Raw genomic sequence first — 8,684 nt, 5'->3', positions numbered from 1 at the left:
TTTAATCCCAGAACTCAACACAGGCAGGAGGATTCTGTGAGTGTGAAGCCAGCCTGGTCCACATAGCAAGCTCTAGAAGAGCCAGGACTACATAAACCCTGTCTCAGGAGAGAAGGAGAAAAAACTGCCTTTTGATTCATTTACTTCCATAGTGTGTTTTGAGGGCCTTTTAGGTGGACTTGGTGATGGAATGGCGTGCCCTTGCCTTGAACTTCAATGAGTCCCCAGTGAGGGAATCTCTTTGTTTTGTATGTGGATTGTCACTGAAGTACAAAGGCAGGAAAGGCTGGAAATCAGTTTCCCAAAAAGGCTAAACAGCTGAGTTGTGAAGGATGTTTAGAAGTCTGCTCAAAGAACTCAAAGAGGAAAACATGCTTCCAGGTGGAGAGAAGCCATGGAAAGGCAAGGGACATGAACGTTTACCATGTCCTCAAGGAACAAAGAGGAATTTAACAGTCAGAAAGGAGTGAGGTCGGTCAGGCGGAGGAGGGAACCAGAAAAGGGCTGCAGCCGGTTTCCCAGAAGCCCTGTGTTCCAGGCTAAGGACTTGGTCTTCAACCTGCAGAGCACCTGGGAGACTGCTGAACAGTAGAGCGATCTTCGATGGATGGTTTGGGGGACACTGTCATACACCCGAGTGAACAGGAGCCGTTAATGCGGAAAGAGAGATCTGCGGAGGCCAGATACAAACGTGAAAGGGTTAGGGTTAGGGTTAGGTGAAAGGGAGGTGCCTGCCTGGCATTGGCACCAGGTCCCACTATACTCAGAGCCAGTAGGCCTGTGCAAGGTCATGAGAAGATGGTGATGTACAAAGAAGATGATGATGAGTACCTCCACCAGCATCCACCTAAAGCAGCTACTGAATGCTCAGTGTACTCCAGTCCTCTAGGAGATGGAAGCTCCCTTTGTTTTCCAGCTGTTTGTTTACCTACTGTAAAGGTGTGACAAAGCTTTAGGCTATTTATAGTCAGCATGTTTAACATATGAAAGTGGCTGAGAGCATCTGGTGGTCCAAGAAGCTTGATGCCAATCATACATCTCATGAATCAGGACTCAAACCCAGGACCCCTGCAGAATTAACATTGAATTCAAATCTTGCCTACCCGTTGTGTGTTCTGAGATGATTCCCTTAACTACCGAGTCTGTTTGCTCCCCCCGGTAAAATAGAGACAAAAACTGAACACATGGCCAAGTGGTGGTGGCGCACACCTTCAATCCCAGCATTCGGGAGGCAGAGGCAGGCAGATCTCAGTGAGTTCGAGGCCAGCCTGGTCTACAGAGTGAGTTCCAGGACAGCTACAGAGAAACCCTGTCTCAGAAAAACCAAACCAAACCAAAAATAGAACCTTGATAGCTGCTGACTGGTAATCAGTGGTTAAACTAGCTGAGCAGGCAAGGAGAAGCTGCCTCACAGGAACCAGGTTCATCTCTTGACTATTTCTGTCTCTTTGTCTGTGAAGCCAGCTGCATGGTGCAGGCTTCTTGGAAACAGGACCCCCCTTCTGTCTTCAGTGGACCCTGCCACCTTGGCACCTGGTGTGCACACACACTTATCTGTAGCCTTCTGAATTGAGCTATAAGTTCCTGAATTGTGAGTGCCCCAAACTGTGTCTCTGGCCCAGCTGCCTCTATGACAACGGCTTGGGCTTGGGGGTGGCATTTCCCTCCAGTCCTGGCACCTGAATTGACAACCCACAGTTCTGTCCGTGGCTCCGGAAGAGGCAGGCCGGCTAAACTCTACGTTTGTCTCCCAGCTTTAGGGTGCTCTCAGGTCCTTCAGGCATCTGCCCTTTTGCCTGGCTGGATTCACTCCCAGGACCTGGTTGTTCCTATTGCAGGCACTCTAAAAAAACATGTCTAGCCCCGGGTCCAGACAGACTCACAACACTAATGTAGCTTTTCCATTTTTCCTGGAAACTTCTATGGCTGCAGCCTGGAAAGCATCCAAAAGTTTCCCCGAACTAAAGATAACAACAACAACAATAAGTTTTTAAACATTTAGAGAGGCGATAGAAGAGAGACCCCAAGGCAAATGTTGATTACTGCTCAGCGGAACAGATTGAGACGGTAGGGGCAGAAAAGGGGGGATGTTTCCAGGTCAGTTTAAACATTCACATTGCTTTTTTTAAAAGACAGTTTCAAAACAGTCGACCTCCCTGGGGCAATTTTTTTAAAAAAAAAATCTACCCAGAAGGCAAAAGCTTCGCCCTTCTCTCCTCCCTCAATCTGGAAAGTTTTCTCAGCAGAGGCCAAGCACATTCCTGAGTTCTGGCTCAGGAAAGGACTTTCCCAACCTTCCAACATTCCCGGCCCTCGCTCACCCTGCTGACCTACCAAGAGCTCTGCTTGCTCCACCCCGAGCAGCTGCATTCCAGCTGTGGAGTTCTTAGGAAACTGCAAGAGGCCTAGGGCTGCAAGGTAAGTGAGGAATGTGTCTTCTGACAGCTGAGGGCTCGCCGGAAGTCTGGAAACCCGGAAGCCCTGGAGCTGATGCTGGCTCTCATCTACATTTCTGTGACTCCACAGGCAGGGTGGGCTGTTGACTTAGGGAAAACAGGATTCTAGGAGGTCTTACAGAGATTAAAGGCCATGGCCAGCCTGCTTCTCCCTACCCCCCATCCCCGATATGCAAAATGTGAAATTCAAATATTTCTTTGGGAAGATTCAAAACATATTTCCAGTTATTAATGAGCTCTGGGTTTGTTCGTTTGTTTGTTTGTTTGTTTTTTAAGATGTATTAGTTATGTGCATTTGTGTCCGTGGGTGGGTAGGTATGTGTGTGTGAGTATACATGCTGCCAACACAGGCCAGAGGACGGAGGCATTTCTTAGACAGTTGAGAGCCATTTGATGTGGGTACTGGAATTAAACTCAGGTTTTCTGGGACTGCTCTGGGCTTTTTAATTAAAAAGCACATCTTGCCGGACGGTGGTGGCACATGCCTTTCTTTAATCCCAGCACTCGGGAGGCAGAGCCAGGCGGATCTCAGTGAGTTCGAGGCCAGCCTGGGCTACAGAGAAAGATCCAGGAAAGGAGCAAAGCTACACAGAGAAACCCTGTCTCAGAAAAACAAAAAACAAAACAAAAACAAAAAGAAGCACAACATCTTGCACGAAGCAAGTCTTTGGGGCTGAGAAATGTAGCCCTATGGTGGCCTCTCCCAGCATGCCCGAAGCCCTGGGTTGAATCCTTAACAGAACAGAATGCAAACAAAAATACAAGTCTGTGAAACAACACAGTAAACAGAACCTTCATGTGGAGATGTGCCCCCTTCAGGACTCAGCGGTGCAAATTTTGGAATTCAGAGTCTGAAAGGCTGAGGCAGGAACCTCCAGAGGAAAACCTGGTCTCAAAAACAGCAAGATGGTAGGAGTGATCTTGTGATATGCTAGAGGACCTAGGAAATGGAAGGTGAGTTGAAAGTGGGACACCCCGTGACGCAGTTTCCATGGTGCGGTGGGGCTTTGCAGTGACACAGCTGTTTGGGGGTCACCCACACTCATGTAAATAATCTTTTTTACCCGTGCCCTCTACGTAAGTAAGCCTGACAAATTCATTGCTCTACACACACACACACACCCCACACACACACACCCTTAAGTTGCCTAGGGCTCTGGATTACTCCTGGAAGGTGACTATAGGTTTGTTACTGGCAGAAAAGGGAGTGTCAGTCTCCTTGTAAATTCCCTGCCCTCGCCAAAATGGTGTACCTGCCTGTGGATTCAGGCGAGGCAAGGGGCCTGGGAGCCTCACTAGAGAGAGTCCTTTAAATATGGAGATGTTGGCCAGGCAGGGTAGAGCAGAGCAAATGGCTTTTTTCGGCAGCTGAGGCCCTCAGCTGCTGTTAGCACAACTGTTATCATGGGCTGGCAGGGAAGGGGGTGCTGGAGCTTCTGATATTATCATCCGGGGCTGCAGGGTGGACCCTCAGGCTAATGGAAGTTACTTTTCTACTTGCCTTTAGAATGGTGGCAGTGGCTGGCTGCCTGGCTCCATGCTGGCTGGTTGGTCCGGATTTTGAGACTCTGTGCCTTTTTACTAGGACTGACGGCCACCCCGACGCACAGCAACAACGGAGAGCCGTGGGTATGATTTGGGAGTCCATCCTCATCTACAGCCCTACTATCCCGAATGAATGTGTTCCATCTTAGCAGCTCAGCAGGGCTGGGCCTGGTCGGGACAAGGATGAGGGACTCCATTCTCCAAAGAGAAGAGGAGCCTTCTGCAGTCTTCCATCAACTCCCGGGCCTGACGGTGAGTATGAAGAGGAGGTGGCCTCTGTCCCTGGAGCCAGTCATGCCAAACAGCTGTATCGTGAAGTGTACGTCTTTCATCCCCTTCTGCTGTCATTCCCATTGCCAAATATGCCCCCGTTGGCTCCCCTTTGCCCACTCCAGTGGTCTAACCACCTGCTTCCTCTCCTGGTCCTTTCAGAATACAGTCCACAGGGTTTCCCGCGGGAGCTGTCCTTCCTTGCCCTCACCCCTGACAGGATCCCCTGAGCCCTTGAGACCCTAGAAAGGAAAGCACCAGGAAATCTTAAAACATTCTCCCTCCAGAAAACAATGGCTTCCGGGGTCTGTGCCAGATACACTCACAACCCCCGAAATAGCCTCATTGTCCTCTTGTGCAATATCCAGGAATTTGGTGAAACTCATCATTTTTCAGGTTACCGATAATGCAAGTTTGGAAAGTGAAACAGGAAGAACACAGGCTGAGAAAGCTTTTATCCAGCCACAGAGTCTCTCTCCAGATGCAAGATAGAGGGTTTTTTTTGTCTGTTTGTTTGTTTGTTTTATAGCAGTGCTTTGGTGGGGTTAAAATTAGCTGGCAGCATTTTGGTCACATGGCGGACAACGTAACAAAAGGGAATTGTTCCCCTAGACACTCCTGAACTAACCCCACAGGCCCTCCTGATCCATGGATTTCTGGGACCTGGCTCCCCCTGGTATAATAACAGAGGCCACACCACAGGCTGCCCTCTGGGGTTGCTCTTGAAGAGCAGGGTAGAGTATTGTGTCAAGGTTTTTGGGAATCCTGGCACTTGCCTTATCTGGGAAGGTACTTTGGGACTCCAAACTGGCTTTTGCAACTCTTCTCCCAGAAGCCAGCAAATAAGCAAACATCACGAGGACTTAGGAAGGGCAACGTGGAAGGGTGAACATGGTACCCTTTCGCCTGTTGGGACAACTCGCTGTGGCTGTCAGGATGATAATGTGAAGACATCCAAACTGTCAGTGACAAGGACTTCAGACAGACTCTTTACCTCTGGACCCTGATGACAGGACATAGCAGGATCTGCTTGCAGCCTAAAACTATCCCCAGCAGCTCCGAGTTAAAAATACAGTCTCTGATTCATGCAGAGTCAGGAAACATGGCTGCATTCAGTACAGAAACATGTCGGTCAGCCTGGGAAAGGAATCACCACCACGAGTATGCTCTTAGCTTGCCAAAGCTTAGCAGCTGCAGGAGCCAAAAACCCAGCCCAGCTGCCTGGGCCGTCTGGGGAAAGGGGGGGTCTGAATCACCTGATTTCTTCCTCAGCTCCAGCGTAATTCAAAGCCAGAACCATCTTGAGATGTCTCAGCAGCCAATTGCTCCTTAAAATTGTGTTTGAACACTAGCCCTTCGATTCTAAATCTGCTAGCAAGGTGAAGCAGATGACTTTTTATTGATAATTTATTTGGAAGGGGGTATTCAGGAACGGGAAAATTCCATTGAGATCCAATACGTGGCCCTGACCCCTCCCCCCATAAAAAACAAAACAAAACAAAACAAAAAAACAAAAAAAAAAAAAACGGCAAAGGTAATCATGAGCAGACACCTAGAGTCATGTTCAAAGGCATTGCAGGTAAGTCTCACCAAACAGGACCCATCTAGTCTTTGGCCTGTGTGGGCTTCCCTGGCAGTGTACATGTAGGAATAAATACTTAAATTGGCCCCACATTCTGTAGTAGTCTTCCCACACTTGACACCAAAAAGGTCTCTGACTCTTAACCTCCACTTGAAACCTCGTTATACAGACAGACCTAAGTACAACCCTCCCCTGTGCCTCAACGCCCAGCATGCAAAGTCCTCTTTAATGAACATCCACCATCCCCATCCCACCCAGGAATGGCCTCAAGGTGTTACAAGTACATAAAGATCTGAAAGCTGAAACCCTGGGTAAACAGTTCACTGGAATATATTTAGCAGAAAATATTGAAAACCACAGACCAAAATATGTCCCCTTTCTGGGATGTTAACAAAGGTTTATGTCTAGGAAGCCTTCAGGAAATAGTGAGCAAAAAAAGAAATACTGCTCACCCCTTCCACCCCAGTGTAAATAAATCACTAACCCTCTTTGGTTTCCATAGGCCTTGGCTGGGGATTTAATTTTTTTTCCCCCATTAAACAGGCCACCCGGAGAGTTGGCATTACAGACCTGAAAATATACCAGATCTTGAACACACTGTTTTGTTTTTGTACATTGAATCAGGCTGTGTTTCAAATGGCAGTTTGTGCAAGATTGGGGGGGGGGGGGGTGATTATCGGGGCTAGTGCACCCTCACCGAAGTCACCTGAAATTGCAGCATAAATGACAGATCTCTTTCACCTTGACTCACCCAATGTTTTGTCTCTGACAGGAACCTGTCCTCTATCTTTGTTGCCCAAGCTGATGTCATGTTCTAAGGGACTGGATTTGCTAAGCTGCAACAAGATGCCTTCAGAAGGACCCAGATTGCCTGCAGTGGGGGGCGGGGACCTGAGAAACAAGGCAAGGACCGGCAACTACTCTCCCTAAGATGGAGGCAGCATGATGTAAGCGGCTGGCTAAAATATCTGGCATGCTTGCAGTTTTAAGTTGCCAGCTAAATATTATTAAAAAGATAAAATACACGCAAACTGTGCAGAATGTAGGGCTGCTGTGTTTACATCCGGGTTTTGATGACTCAAAGCCTTACACTTGGGCTTGCTGAAAAGCTCTATTAAAAACACAGCTTTCGAAAAGCCTCCCGGGGAGCAGAAGGACGCAGGGGTGGGAGAGGAATGGTAACCCTCCCCAAAGATGCTGTTCAGCTCTGTGTTGTTGGCAAGCATTTAGGGCCAGGGAAGTCTTAAGGGGTTAACCTCCTTTCAGTTTGCAAGCCAGAGCCGGGAGGGTTAACCTTTTTCCAGAACATTTATTTCACCATCTCACTGACTAGAAGGAGGAGGGGCTGGCGGGCGGACGGGCGGGCGGGCGGGAGAGCCTGCCGCGTTGAGAGGCTGCGGATCACAAGGCCATTCTGATAGCCTCCTGTCCCCATGGCAACTGCAACGGCATTTATCAGTTCCTTCTGCGCACAGGCACCGCAAATCTGCATTGCACATGGCAGGCTTCCAGCATTTCAAATGAAAGAGCACTTTGAACGGCTGCCAAGTTTGGAAGGAGCAGAACTGTCAGGGCTGCTTAAAGCTGGCAGTTTATACTGGGGAGGTTTTCACTTCCCAGAATCCTCCGGGCTTGGCGAGCTGCCAAGTACTTAGCGGAAGCTAAAAAGTAACTCACTCCCTCCCCCCTCTCCCCCCCCCCCCGGTCCTGCTCCCCCCTCCACACCATTCACCGCAGTGCTCTCAAAATTTTCCACATGTCCTGTGTCACCAGTGCGGACTGTACAATGAGAACCAGAACACCGGCTGCCCACGATCGGGCTTTTCTCAATAATGGGGGCTTAGGGTGGGTTCAGATACGGACAGCGGGTTCCCGCTGTACCTGCCATAACCCCATAACCACTGGATGGGAACACATAGTGTATGTGCCTTTCAACCTTAAAAAAAAGTACATTAATAAAAATAAAATGCAGCTTGAGCAACAGGGACACCCTAAGTACTGGGTGCGGTAGAGAATAGGCGGGGGGGGGGGGGGGGGGCTGGATGGATGGAAAGCTTGGAGCTTCACGTGGTGGGGGGAGTCTTGCAAACGGAATACAAAATGTCCACATCCAGCTTTTCTAAGCCGTGGGGAAGGGGGTTGTTGCTGAAAGCTGAACTGTTTCTGGAGCTTTCTTGCATCTCTCAGATGTCACGGTGAAGGCTCAGAAGCCAGAGATGGGGAGGGAATTGGGAGATTTTTTTTTTCAATGGAAAGTTTACCAGCTAAGTTTGACCATGCACCACCCAAGAGCACCCAGAGCACCCGGGCTTCTACTGGCAGAAAGTGGGAACTGGCACATTTTTCACTGTGCTAATTTTTTTTCTTTACATGAAAATCTACACTGAGATCAAGGGCTTGGGCTTTATTTCCTGCACAAATAGACCAAAAATTGTCTGCCGCTTAGGCGGCTGGATAGAGTTCAGGAAAACTATGTCTGGCATTAATTCCGAAGTGGAGGTTTTGGTTCAAGTGAGACCCATTAATTTCAGTAAACTGTTTTCACTAGTCCAGACCCTGCTGTGCTAGGACTATTTATTACCTTTTGCTAACCTGATGTCTGCTGAGTTGCAAAGCAAAGGGGAGGGGGAACCTGGGATGGAGATATCTCTATCTGGGATCAAATGGGTTTGCACCTTCCCTTAGGGGGTCATGTTTAATAGAGAGTTTTCTATCCCTTGCTCTTCTTTATCAGAGCCTTTAAAAAAATTCATCTTGCAATGGGAGAAAACAGCCATCCCTTCCCCGGTTCAGAAAGGCTCCTCCCAGCCACTGGGAGGCTTTCCTCGCCT

The 8,684-nt window shown here is 48.7% G+C and overlaps 1 long non-coding RNA gene across 1 annotated transcript; it reads left to right on the top strand.

Moving 5' to 3' along the window:
- Positions 1-2,202: 2,202 nt before the first annotated feature.
- On the top strand, positions 2,203-6,883 carry LOC118595185. Its single transcript, XR_004946481.1, has 4 exons — positions 2,203-2,418; positions 3,276-3,410; positions 4,042-4,253; positions 6,626-6,883. It is a non-coding gene; the product is annotated as an uncharacterized LOC118595185 (long non-coding RNA).
- Positions 6,884-8,684: the final 1,801 nt, after the last annotated feature.

Source organism: Onychomys torridus, chromosome 14 (genome assembly GCF_903995425.1).
Source record: "Onychomys torridus chromosome 14, mOncTor1.1, whole genome shotgun sequence".
In the NCBI taxonomy this organism is placed as follows: Eukaryota; Metazoa; Chordata; class Mammalia; order Rodentia; family Cricetidae; genus Onychomys; species Onychomys torridus.
The sequence above is the reverse complement of the archived record's forward strand: the minus strand, read 5'-3'. Positions and strand labels throughout refer to the sequence as shown.